The sequence below is a fragment of the Cervus elaphus genome, chromosome 4 (assembly GCF_910594005.1).
Source record: "Cervus elaphus chromosome 4, mCerEla1.1, whole genome shotgun sequence".
Lineage (NCBI taxonomy): Eukaryota > Metazoa > Chordata > Mammalia > Artiodactyla > Cervidae > Cervus > Cervus elaphus.
In genome coordinates, this window is record NC_057818.1 from 4025903 (window position 1) to 4040423 (window position 14521).

The window sequence follows — 14521 nt, forward strand, 5'->3', positions numbered from 1 at the left end:
CAGGGGACACGGGCTTGATCCTCGGTCAGGGAACCAAGAGCCCACATGCTGCATGGTGCAGCCAAAAAAAAAAAAAAAAAAAAAGAACAAATCCCAGTGAGGTTTTTCTGGGCTACCAGGAAAATGAGAGATCCAAGGGTGGGGTAAGAGAAAAGCAACCGTTCATCATAGGAAGTCCATGAGAAGCAAACCACACTAAGAATAAATTCAATGAGGTTTCTGTTTGTTTTTTAATCAGGGACCATTTTGTCAAATTATAAGTACAGTTAATAAATTTTGTTTAGCTCTTTTTTCTAACGAGTGACAGGCCTGTACTTCATTCACATCATTTGCAGAGATGTACATGATATAATCTTTTCCAAAAAATTCCAACTAAGAATTACTAATTAAGAAAAATAATTATGAAGCATATACAATGTTTTGTGACTTAGAAGCAAGCAGCTAACCAATCTGAGATAAGGAGATGTTTCCTGTTTTACTTTACCATGCTCACTTGTAGAACAATTCAGTTAGGCGAGAGATTTTTCTGTCAGGTCACATCACCCTGTAGTAGTACCTGGCAAGTCCTTTATTAAGAGATTTTTGAAGAGATCAACTAATGTTTGTGAACAACAAAATGTACAAAACTTCAGAGATGTTTAGTTTGTTTTGAACTTATATGCTGTTGGTGCAACAACAAAAGCCAACAATACTGCACTTGCAGGAATATTATCTCCAACAATAAGAAACGACGTATGTGTGTGTGCTGAGTCCCTCAGCCAACTCTTTGCGACCCCGTGGACTGTAGCCCAACAGGCTCCTCTCCATGGAACTTTCCAGGGAAGAATACTGGAGCAGGTTGTCCTTTCCCTCTCCAGGCGACCTTCCTGACCCAGGGATCAAACCTGTGTCTCCTGCACTGGCAGGCGGATTACCACTGTGCCACCTGGGAAGTTGAAACTACCTAAGTACAAGACTATTCACTGCAGTATTGCTCATAACCGCAAAGTCCAGGAAAGAAACACTCAAGCACAGGAGAGTGGCTGAATAAACTAAGGAAGACTGCTATGAATTGATATATACAAAGTATAAACTAAAAACTGAGACTGGCTACTCCAGCAATGGGAAGGAAAGGGTGGGAGGATGCGAATGGGGTACAAGGTGTAGCAGGGAAGCAATTCTAGAACCATGTTTTTACTGACTCAAAATTTTAAAAATAAGAATGAGGGGAGGCAAAAATGCAATCCAAAGAAAAGCAAATGAACCTAACTGGATTTCAAATGAACTAGCATAACCATAGGAGAAGGGAAACGGAGGAGGGAGGATTCACTTGGGTTGCTTATTGACTTTATAGCTTCAGTCCAATGACAAAAAGAGCTACAAACAAATACTGAACCCTGGTTAGTGGGTTTGCTTTCTCATAATGACATAGTTTTAGCATTCTGAAACTATTTCAGTGTCTTATATGATTCAGCAATCAAATAATTTGTAGAAAGAACTAAGTTTTACACTGTCATAAAAGGGAATTATAAATATGGAAAGGGAAAAAGCTAAAATGAACCTTGTGGTACAGAAGGCATCAATATGAATCTAAATCAACTTTGAATGTGTTGACTTATGTATGTACACATAGACATGAAGAGATGTCTGTATACACACACGTGTGCGCATACATATACCTCTGTGTACATGTGTGTGCATACATCTATACGCATGCATGTATATAAATGCACACACACATCTTCTGGCTCTGTCTGCTGAAGCAGTGACACCTGAGTAGCAATGAGCACATCCAGCATCCAGACCTTGACTTCTAAAGACCATTCTCCACAAAAAAGAAACAAAAGTTCCTTACAGAAGTGGTTGATTCCAGGTCTGGGACTGAAAAAGTACAAGATGAGCCTAGAAAACTTCTGGTTTCTGGTCTGACAGGGAGAGAGCCTGGAAATCATCATTCCCATCCTCACAATGAGAAAAAAGCTGAACAAACTGAAAATCAACAACTCTTCTGAAATCCACCAGACCTGAAGTCACAGGGCAAACCCCTGTCCCAAAACTGGAGGTGGTGAAAACAGGAAACCACAGTTTACTGGAAGCTAAAGCCCAGGAGCAGAAGCCCAGAAACTGTTATTGACAATCACACTGGTGTGCACAGAAATGAACCTTAGCATATTTGGTCAAATGGTTTTCAACAAGGGTACCAAGATCATTCAACGGGAAAAGGACAGCCTTTCAACACATAATGTTGGAAAAATTTAACATCCTCACGCAAAAGACTAAAGTTGGATCCCTTATCCTACAGCATGTACAAAATTAACTCAAAATGGAGCAGAGACCTAAATTTAAGAGCTAAAACTATAAAACTCTTAAAAGAAAGCATAGGGGAAATACTTTGCGATGTGGAATTTGGCAAAGATTTCTTGGATATGTCGGCAAAAGTACAAATGAAAGAAAAAAATAGATAAACAACACTTCATCGAAATAAAAAACTTCTGTGCATCAAAGGACACAACTGACAGAGTGAAAAAGCAACCCATGTGATAGGAGAAAATGTCTGCTAACCTGACATGAGTTTAATATTGGGAATTCATAAAGAACTCCTACAATTCAACAACAAAATGCAACCTGACTAAAAAAAGGCCAAAGGACTTGAGTAGACATTTCTCCAAAGGCGGAATACAAATGGCCAATAAGCACATGAAGATGCTCAACATCAGTGAAAAATCAGGGAAATGTAAATCAAAAGCACAATATCACTTCACATCCATTAGAATATTATTTTTAGGACTTCCCTGGAGGTTCAGTGGTTAAGACTCCATACTTACAATGCAGAGAATGTGGGTTCAACCCCTGCTCAGGGAACTAAGACCCCACATGCTGCACAGCATGGCAAAATACACACACACACACACACAAACACACACATATATATATTTATGTATAATTTTAAAAATTAAAAAATAGGAAAGTCTCTGGTGATCCAGTGGTTAGGACTCACTTTCACTGCTGCGGCCCAGGTACAAGCCTGGTGGAGGAACCAGGATCCCATAAGATCTGCGATGTGGCCAAAATAATAATGTAATAAACAAGTACACAAACAAGTGTGGGAGAAGATGTGAACAAACTAGAACTTTGTCCACTGCTGATGGGAATGTAAATTGGTGGCAGCCGCTGCAGAAAATAGTATGGCCATACCTCAAAAAATAGAATTATCATACGATCCAGCAATTCTAAGCCAAAAGAACTGAAAACAGAGTCTCAGATACTTGTAAACCTATGTTCATTGCAGCATTATTCACAAGAGCCAAAAGGTGGAAGCAATTCAAGTTGATTGATGGCTGAATGGATAAATAAAACATCGTCTGGACATACAAATATTATTCAGCTTTAAAAAGGGCAATTTTGACACATGCTACAACATGAATGAAACTTGAAAACACTAAGTGAAATAGGCCAGACACAAAAGGACAAATACTGTATGCTGCTGCTGCTGCTAAGTCGCTTCAGTCATGTCTGACTCTGTGCGACCCCATAGACGGCAGCCCACCAGGCTCCCCCATCCCTGGGATTCTCCAGGCAAGAACATTGGAGTGGGTTGCCATTTCCTTCTCCAATGCACGAAAGTGAAAAGTGAAAATGAAGTCGCTGAGTCGTGTCCGACTGTCAGCGACCCCATGGACTGCAGCCTACCAGGCTCCTCTGCCCATGAGATTTTCCAGGCAAGAGCACTGGAGTGGGGTGCCTTCTCCGCAAATACTGTATGACTCCACTTATACGAGGTACTAGAGGAGTCAAATTCAGAGACAGAAAACAGAATGGGGGTGCAGGGGCTGGGGAGAGGGAGAGTGGATAGTTAGTGTTTAACAGCTGCAGCGTCACTTGGATGATGAAAAGTTCTGGAGACAGACACTGGTGATGGTTTCAGAATGTGAAGACAATTCATTTTGAACTGCAGATCTAAAAAAAATGTTTTAAGTGGTAAATTCTATGTTATGTATATTTTACCACAATAAAAACTGGGGAAAAGTGGATGGCACAGTTTGGGGTTGTTTTTGAACTTGTACATTGAACTGGTACAACAAAAAAACAAGCAGTTTGGTAGATGCCAAGGTTGAAAACAAACAGTACAAAAATCAGATACTCCTTGTTTGCATTAGTACAGAGAAGCTTAAAACAATTAAGTTTCTAATTACTCATAGCCAATATAATGCTACTTTCTCTCTTCATCCGGGACTCACTGAGCACTCCAAGAGGCACTGGGCTCGCGGGCCTGCAACAGCCGGGCTGCTGTGAGTGGGCACACGCCCGGAGACTGAGGGGCCAGGGGCCACCACAGACGCGCAGTCGGCTGACGGCCTGAGAGGGTTCCGGCGCTGCGCGGCGTCCTGAGACACTGCTAGCGCAACAGAGGAGGCTCCCTCTTGGCGATCCTGACGTTTTGTATTCTTAAAGCTGTAATTCTTTACAGGAGCTACTTATGGTGTTTTTCCCAACTGTTCTGGATCTATTCCAGAATGGCATATATACCACTGTTTGTCTCCTTTCCTACAGGCAACTCAGGTTGACTAAACATTATTTGTGGGGCACAAAGCCCCCGATGTTTGGCTCCACCTCAAAACTACCTTGCAATATACTAAACAACATGATGACTATTCAGTAAGTGACTACATAATTATTTTGGACAGTAGGGATAACATCTCTATCTACTTTCACTGAAATTTAACTTAAGAAGGAAACAGTTCTGCAGAAGGAAAAAAGAAGAAAAGCAAAATAACCTTTACTCTGTGGGACGTAAGTTAAACCTAAATGAGGAACTTTCATGGTAACTGGTAAATTCTGTGAAATTCAGAGTTATAGCCTTTAAGTTCTCCAAAAAATTACAAATCATGTTTTCTGACACCAAATTGATTTTATTCTCCTTCTCCTTTCATTCTTCATGAGCATTTATAGTCACCTTCTTCCTCGCCAGCATCTCCTCTCTTTCACCTTCTACTGGCTCCTTTCTCTTTGCCTTTAAACTGAAAAGAATTTCCTTAACCTTGAAAAATATTTATTTAACTGAGACGCCCTCTCTTCCAGATACTCTCACCTGTCACTATCAAACTTCTGAAACAGACTAATAGAGTTTCAGATAGTCCAAACTCCGGGTTCTACAGAATCTATCTCTGCTTCACAAAAAACCCATGCTCCTTTCTCGTCATTAAACCTTCACTGTGTTCTATTTACCCTAGTGACTACTACCACCTCCTTATGAATGTCCCTTTCCTCGGTTCCCACAACTAAAATTCTCCTCCTTGGCTTCCACAATTAAAAACTCTTCTAAATCTTCTTTTAACTCTCAACCATTCCTTCTGTTCCCTCTAATTCTCTCAACAAGCCTCTTCCCAACCCTCAATTGTGAGCATTCCCCAGGGCTCAGTCCTTGGAACCATACTCTATTTATACATTCTTTAAGAGGGCTCAACCATTTTCATACCTCCAACTATAGCTTTTTTAAACTGAGTAACTAAAATTTAGATTCAGCTCAAGATCTATTTCCAAATTTACACCCTCTTACTGGAAATTGCTTGAAATGCCTGGCTGTCATTTCAAATTCAACACCAGCTAAGAATTACGTAATTTTGGAGGGAGCCTAACAGTTAAAGACTTTAACCTCTCTCCACTTGGTTAAATTCTACTGTTCCTTCAGCTCAGTCATCATTTTCTCAGGAAAATATTTCCAGATTCTCTGATTAGCAAAATGTACATGTAGCTCTCTTTCAAAGTTTTTATCGTACCTATAATTTTCCATTTATTTTGTGATTCTTTAACGGCTATCTCCTCCACTAGACGGTAAGCCCCATGAGAACAAGGACCATGCCTTTCTGGAATGGGAGGTGAGCTATATAATAATCCTCAAGTTCCCAGCACCTACCATTAAATTTCAGACATGTAGTAAATAACAGTTATCCAATATCTGGCAAATGAATGAACAAAAGCACTCCCAATTTCTCCTAAGTAATGAGTCTCCCTTCAATCCCATTGCTATCTCCACTGCTACTAGTCCACTGTGGTTCACAGTTTAATGATAAACACAACTTATTCAATAAGCTCTCTCCACATTCACAAAAATAATTTCCTTAACTATTTTATTCTCTACCCAAGAATTTTCAATGACTTCCTACTTTCCTTAAAAACAAATCTAAGCTAATGCAGACATTTCACTGAAGAGCTCAAAATGCCAAGAACAAATAATGCAAGTTGCTCAGGGCAAATGTCTCGCTGGCCATGGCTCTGAAAAACACTGACTAATTCTTCATTCTAAGTTCCTTGCAGACCTCCACCAGTAATATTACCTTGAAAATGTTACTATTAGTTGCGTCACAAATGCCACACATTAACCAAGTTTTTTGGCAATACATTTACAAACTCTTAGGGTGTTTCCTACAAGGTATGATTAATACTATTATTTGTAACATTCTTATCAATTAGAACTTCAGGCAGTTGCATTTTATAAATTTGTCCTTAAATTCTAATGCTCACAGATTCAGAAGTTTAAAATAAAACTACAGCAAGCGCGCATGCGCCAACTTCCTCTTTCCCGGCTGGAACCATGGAGGGTGCAGAAAAGAAGAAAAAGAAGATTCTTTCTGTGCCAGAAACCCTTAAGAAAAAGTGAAAGAAAAAAAAAAAAGAAAAAGCGAAAGAATTTTGCAGAGCTTAAGATCAAGCTCCTGAGAAAGAAGTTTGCCCAAAAGATGCTTCGAAAGGCAAGGAGGAAGCTTATTTATGAAGAAGCTAAGCATTATCACAAGGAATACAGGCAGATGTACAGAAGTGAAATTCGAACAGCTAGGATGGCACGAAAAGCCGGCAACTTCTATGTACCGGCGGAACCCAAATCCGCATTTGTCATCAGGATCAGAGGCATCAACGGTGTGAGCCTGAAGGTTCGAAAGGTGCTGCAGCTCCTTCGCCTCCGGCAGATCTTCAATGACACCTTTGTGAAGCTCAACAAGGCATCAATTAACATGCTGAGAATTGTGGAGCCATCCATTGCATGGGGGTACCCAAATCTTAAGTCTGTAAATGAACTGATCTACAAGCGTGGTTATGGCAAAATCAACAAAAAGCGAATCGCCCTGACAGACAACGCATTGATTGCTCGATCTCTTGGGAAATACGGAATCATCTGCATGGAGGATCTGATTCATGAGATCTATACCGCTGGAAAACGTTTCAAAGAAGCAAACAACTTCCTGTGGCCCTTTAAATTGTCTTCTCCACGAGGTGGAATGAAGAAAAAGACCACCGATTTTGTAGAAGGTGGAGATGCTGGCAACAGGGAAGACCAGATCAACAGGCTTATTAGAAGGATGAACTAAGGTATCTACTAGGATTATTTTTGTAATTTGGTCCATTAATAAACAATTGAAACAAAAAAAAAATAAATAAAATTACAGCAAATAAATTTAGCCAACTAAAAGAACAAACAAACTCTGGTTCAACATTAGGAAAAATGTATTAAAATCATATACCCCATTAAGAAACTTCAAGTTTCTTTTTCAAGGGATAATTTCTGTACAAAATAAAATTTACAAAACATGTACCTAAAAATAAGAAAAAAGTCAACCATAATATGCTATGATATGATATTCAAATTGTTATGAAATAGTTATGTAATACAAGAAAGTGCCTTAGTTTCTCTTCTAATTTAGGTCCAATTATTTAAACTGGATTTTCTAATGGCAAGTACAAGACAGATTATTCACATCATTTATAGCAAGAGCCACACAGAACAAAATATTAACAAACTTTCAAGATTCTTTATTTTCAAAACTTATAACACTTCTAAGTGATTTAATCCCATGCCTGCAAGGTTTACGAATGTTTCAATACAAAGAACTTCCTGAACTGAAAAAGGGCATTATTAGAATACCCCTGAATCAGAAAAAGCATAGACTGAACAAGTCGGGAACACAGGGAAGGTACAGAGAGATCGGAACAATTATCAAGTCATTATGATGCTGCCCCCGGTGAAGAAGAGCTACCCAATCTGAGGACAGAGATGCAAGAAGAACCCCCACTGGTTACATTCAATTTGAAAATTTTCTTTCAGTGATGACCAAAGTCATGTTTCATCATTTCACTGATGACTGAAGTGATGACTGGAAAAAAGATACAGACCAATTTTGGAAGATATCCTTCTTCATGCTTTTGAGGTATTAGATCCAGCTAAACACGGGTTTCTTTCTAAGGAAGAACTGATCAAGCAAAGGACTAAAGAAGGTGAGCCTTTTTCTCCGGAGGATACAGAAGAAATGTTGTCTGCTACAACTGACCAGAATCGAATTCAATTCATTACAAGGACTATCTAACAACAATAGTGATAAGATAAAAATGTTGGAGAAGACTCTTGAGAGTCCCTTGGACTGCAAGGTGATCAAACCAGCGAATCTTAAAGGAAATCAGTCCTGAATATTCACTGGAAGGACTGATGCTGAAGCTCTAATACTTTAGCCACCTGATGAGAAGAACTGACTCACTGGAAAAGACCCTGATGCTGGGAAAGACTGAAGGCAGGGGGAGAAGGGGACGACAGAGGATGAGATGGCTGGATGGCATCACCGACTCGATGGACACTGGTGATGGACAGGGAAGCCTGGCATGCTGCAGACCATGGGGTCTCAAAAAGTCAGACATCAATGTGTGACTGAACTAAACTGAAACACTCTAAAGACTTCATTTTTAATTGAAAGGATAATTTTAAGGACTGCTTGTCCCTGTTATTATAATTTCACATTTTATCTTATAGTTCATACATATGCCGATTAATGCCTTCTAACAACACGTTCAGGATATTTGGTTTTCAAAGGTGATAACAATTGAAAACAAAATTTAGTATACCTGGCCTTATGGAACGACAGATTGCTAATTATTTTTAAAACTATTATTTATTTTTGGCTGCACTGGGTCTTTCTTGCGGGTGCAGGCTTCCCTAGTTGTGATAATGTGGGCTCAGTAGTCGCTGTGCTAGGACTTAGTTGCTCGAGACGTGTGGAATCCTAGTTCCCTGGCCAGGAATCAAATGGGCATCCCCTGCACTGGAAGGCGGATTTTTAACCACTGGAACACCAAGGAAGTCCCACAAATTGCTAATTATTTTTAAACTATTCTTAAAACATTCAAAAAGAAAAGAAAGGACTTCTCCAGTGGTCCAGTGGCTAATACTTTGCGTTCCCAATGCAGGGGCCCCGGTTTGATCCTTGGTCAGGGAATTAGATCCCACGCCACAACTAAGAGTTTGCATGCTGCAACTAAAGTTCCTTCATGCCACAACTAAGACCCTACACAGTCAAATAAGTCATTAATAAATCAATATTTTAAACAGAAAACATATGTATACCTATGGCTAATTAATGTTGATATTTGACAGAAAACAACAAAATTGTGTAAAGCAATTATCCTTCAGTTAAAAAATAAATATATATTTTTTTTTTTAAAGGAAAGGAAAGAAAAAGTACAGACAGTTGAACAAATAGGTAGACAGGTACTTCACTGCTAGAAAACCCCAAGTAAATGGGACCCAAGTCTTGGAGGAAAGGGAAGGCTATCACAATGTCTTGCTAAATACAGTGCTTAGAGAGAATTAAGTGGACCTCAGCTCATGATTAAACGCAATTTAAAAAAAAATCTTAGCAGTAACACTCCTTCAACTTTATAAAACAGTCCTGTCCTCACACCACATCTAAACTCAAGAAGACAGTAAGACTTTTACCACAGCGTTTAAAACTGAAGTACAGATGGGTACAATGTCTCAGATATACACAAAGGATTCAGTTATTGAATCCTTTTTGAAAACAAAATTTAGTATACATTTATCTTTCAGATTCTTCTCCATGAGAGGTTACTACAAGGCACTAAAGATAGTTCCATGTGCTTTACAGTAGTTCCTTGCTGTTTATTTTATATACAGTAGTGTGTATCGGTTAGTATCAAATTTGTAATTTATCCCTCTCCCACCTTACCACAAATTTTAAAAAAGGATTTCAACTTGGTTTTTCAAAAGGAATTTAAACAAGGACTCCAACTATTCTGTGTTTTACCTCCAGTATTATATCCAGAGACATTAGGCAATTTGCTCAAAACTAAATGAGGGAGAAAGGGTGTAAAATGACAGTGGTATAAACAAAGAACCTGTTTAAAAATGGTACTGAGTAATTACCCAGGATAAAGGTTTAAAGTAAATACAAGGTCAAGGCCCTCAAGCTAAGTTAAATGGTGAAGGTGCCTAACAGCAGAAGGTTTCTATTACTACGTTTATTCATTAACATAAAAAGCAGCCTATGAAGCCTAATCCAAAGTATCAAATCTAATCCAACTTTACATACAAATATCAAACTAGCTATTCATATGTTAACGGGAATACTTTCAAATTATCTAAAAACAACATTTAAATACTTGTTCATAAACTGTTCTAAACCTTGAATAAAGGAGCCACAACTCTTCCCTGGGACACTAACCTGACATCAGGTAATCCGCTGACCCCACAGGACAGCCAGACCAGCAGCGTTCCTTCGAGCGCTCAGACACACGCCACCTCAAGCCGCCGTCTCCCACTGCTCGGCTTCCGCAGCTAAGAGACTGGAGCCTCCCATCAGCCTGAGCCAGCACCGACTTTCCAAACTAGGCTGCGCGACTCGCAGAACCGGGTACCAAGAGTCCATTTCAAAGGAGGGAGTTTAAGTGCCTGCCCAGCAAGTTTTCAATTTGCTGGTGGGGAAGACACCAGCCATCGTCCGAGTCCAGGAAGCATAGGCAACGCACAGCAAGAATAAACCCGTGTCTAGACTTCAGCATGCCTACAGAACTGATTTATCATCACCAAATCATCCAACAGAGAAACAAAATTTGGAATTTCTTGAAAAGTAAACTAAACATAGACATATCAAAAGGTTAACAACATCCTATACAGGCTATTATTATTATAACTAAGTTACTAAACAACTATTTTGAATGATGGACAATACTAGTTCCGAGGAACCCATAATCTGCACTTCTGCTACACTCTACTTGTATGTTCTAATTAATCTAAAGAGTGAATTTACTATTATCTCAAAATAATGTATAAACCACCAATTACACGGCATTGTTAAACTCACAGGAAAATAGCAAAAAGTTCCAGCACTTGTCAATTTGCATTGCCACGACAAGTCACAGGGTCAGCCATTCAGGAGAAAGCTCAATTTTCCAGGCTAGGTATACCCTGAATCCTGGAATTCCTTTTCAGTAACATAAACGGATACAATAACGGAAAGGCCATATCTAGAAAAAGATGACTGTGAAAATAACATCTTTAGAAACTGAGGGAAAAAAGCAAAGTCTAAGGATTCTGGCTCATCGAAGCAGAATGAGAAGACCTCCTTCAGAAAGACACTGTCTTTCCCAAACTCTTTGAGGAGGGGGGAAAAAGACTAATACAAAATAAATACAGTTGCTTTTAACTAAGATGCAAGTTTTCATTTTTTGACTTTTTAAAGTTCTGGCAGTAGGAGAGTGTTTTGTTTTTATTAAGCACAAGAAAAGCTATGAATTAAAACTGACATGGAACATAATTTTTTCATACAGCTTACAGAAAATGTTTAAAACATTTATGTGATAAAGCAAATATAGTAAAATGTTAATGGTGAAATTTTAGTGGGTGGGTATATGAGCGATCAATGTAGGAGTTTTTAAAAAAGCTTTCTGTATGTTTGAACTATTCCATAATAAAGTGAGGGCTAAAACTGAATCACCTCTTGCAGTAACAGTGGTGATTAAGTAAAATTATGTACACAAGCACACAGCAGTTGCCCAATAAACGTTAGTCTATTTCCTGGTCCCTTTTGAACAAAGTCATTTATCCAAAGAATGAGCTGCCTCAAAAGTCACGAACTTCAGGTTCTAGAAATACATGTATGTTCAGAACTTGAAGTCTTTGACAGTAAACACGAAGTTCTTTTAAAGGCACAGATGAACTCAAGAGAAAGACGAATCCCCTAGGTGCCAGGAAAAGGAGGGAGGGAGGATTAAAAACCAGAGGGCCAGAAACAAAGGAAGGAAGAGGGGAGACTGCTCCATTACCTCAGGGCCCGGGGCTTACCACCACATAGGACGCAAGGTCCGACAGTTAGCAAGTGTAAAACTGGAAGTGGGGTCACCACACAAGGCTGAGACTGCGTCCACAGTTCAGTCAAAGAGACTGTTAACACCAGAAACCGATCACAAGGAAGTATCTCCACACACTTAGAGCACAGCAAAGAGAAATCTGACTGTTCATCAACAACTTTCACCTTTCCTAGAGAAAATGGGAAGCAGCAGAACTGCTCCGGTGTGACAAACCCAAGGCCGGCACACGAACCTGAGCTGACCAGCCCAGGCAGCTGAGGAGCGCGCCGCCGGCGAGGACTGTCAGGAGCGCCTCGCCCAGCCCCCTGCGCTGCGCGTGAGCACTTCTCACCAGGCTGACGAGGCCAGGGCTTTTAAGAACTTGTGGTGGAAAGGGTGAATTCTATGGTGTGTGTGAATTACAAGAAAGGAAGGGTAATAAGGAGTTTAAAAAAAAAAAAGCAGCAGGCCAGGGCGCCTAACTCTCTTGTCTGCCTGAAGGCAGAAGCTTCTGCCCCACAGCCCCAGGAAATGCAACCACAAACGGGGAGGGACCAGGTCTCCAGGTCACCAGCTAGTCTTCACGACCTCTCTTGTGTTAAGCCACTGTGTTTTGGGGTTTGGCATAATGGCAGTTAGTTTTGCCCTAAACCATGTATTAAGGAAATGTTTTATCTTCTAAGTTGGTAAAAGGTTTGGCTCAACCCAGGTACAAACAAGCTGACCTTGACACAAAATGAAATTATACCTGTGGAACTCTCATCTAAGGTAGTTTTGTCAACATGAGTAATGGAAAAAATATATCTTTATCTTAATTAAAAATAAAAAAAAGTTAAATAGGTAACACATACATAATAGCTCAAATGTTTTTTAAAAAATCAAAAATATAGGGAATTCCCTTGTGGTCCAGTAGTTAGGACTTGGCATTTCCACTGCCATGAGCCTGAGTTCAATCCCTGGTGGTGTAACTAAAATCCCAAAAATCACATCACATAGACAAAAAATAAATTAAAAATATAAAAGAATAAATAAAAATAAAAGAATATAATGGAAAGTTTCCCACCTATTTTTATCCTCCATTAGCCCTAATTTCTTCGGTATCCTTCTGGAGCATTCTAATGCAAATACAAGCAAATATTGATAAATACTTTTAATCTTATTTTTCCTGTTTGATTACAAAAATGATAGTATACTATAACAAGCAATAACTTTACTTCCCTAATTTAGTAACAGATCTTGGAGATCTTTCCATACATGACATAAGGAGCTTCTTTTCCACAGCAATACAATAGTTCATTGTAAAGATGCACAGTAATTTATTTAATCACTCCTTTATTGAAGGGTGTTACGTTGTTTCCAATTGTTTGCTATTACGGAAAAAAAAAAACAAAGCTTCAATTTAATACCTTCTACATATTGACCATACTGTTATGCATAAATTTTCAGAAGCAGAATTGTCAAAAGATACATTTGCAATTTTAATAAATAATTCTCAATCTCCTTTTCTAACAAATTCTCCTAATTTCCTTTTGAGATGTCACAAGTTAAAACTCAAGGGATGGTGATTTCTACTCCAGCTCATGAAGGATTAATTACCACAGAAAATGCCATCGTAGTAATTAACAACTGGGCACAATATATGAAATAAATTTCAGTCGTGGGACAACAGGCAGCGTAAGCCTAAAATGAGGGAGAGAAGGGAGACACCGTGAGCCTGCCGGTTACCCAGCTTACCGCCAGGAAGGGGTTTCCAGACGGCAGCACAGGGAGGGGAACCCAAGTAGACTCCGGGGTACTTGCTGAGCAGAGAAGTCAAAGCGCAGGGGCTCCAAGGCGGCCAAAGGTTGCAAGACAGAGCGGGTAAGGGACAGGGGCTGCACAAAGGGCCGAGGAGAACGTCAGAGGGGTCTCTTGAGTCAGGTTGTACCCTGCGCGCCTGCAGTGGGAATGAGACTGGGAAGCCAAGCCGCCACAGAACTCTCGAAGCTCACGCAGGGCAGGGAGCACGTTCCCACCAGCCAGAAAGGAGAGCCCTCACACAACCCGGGAACTGAGGAGGTTCGCATCTCAGAGCAGATCAAATCAGGCCTGGGCTATAAGGCTGCTCTGGACTTGCCTCAGCAAAGTTTAGAAGTCTCAAAAAGAGTCTCTGCATGTAACCTGTGTGCCAGACAAGAGCCAACACTCCTCAGGAATTCAACAAAATGCAGCAGAGATGTAAAATACACAATGACCAACACTCAGCCAAAAACAGAAGAAGAAAAAACACCACGCAGGCAAAGGAGTAGAACTGTGAGCACCAGAAGAAAACCTCATCAGTAGAGAAAGACCAAGAAATGACCGGTGATAGGATGAGCAGATAAGGACCTTAAAACAGCTGTTACAAAAAGCATTCAAGGTTGTAAAGGAAAATATG

At 39.8% G+C, this 14521-nt stretch overlaps 1 protein-coding gene and 1 pseudogene across 1 annotated transcript in view; one reads left to right on the plus strand and one right to left on the minus strand.

Moving 5' to 3' along the window:
* GLG1 (golgi glycoprotein 1) overlaps nt 1-14521 on the minus strand; it is a 122602-nt gene that overhangs the window by 96211 nt on the left and 11870 nt on the right. The window lies entirely within an intron of this gene.
* LOC122691495 lies at nt 6572-7396 on the plus strand (annotated as a pseudogene).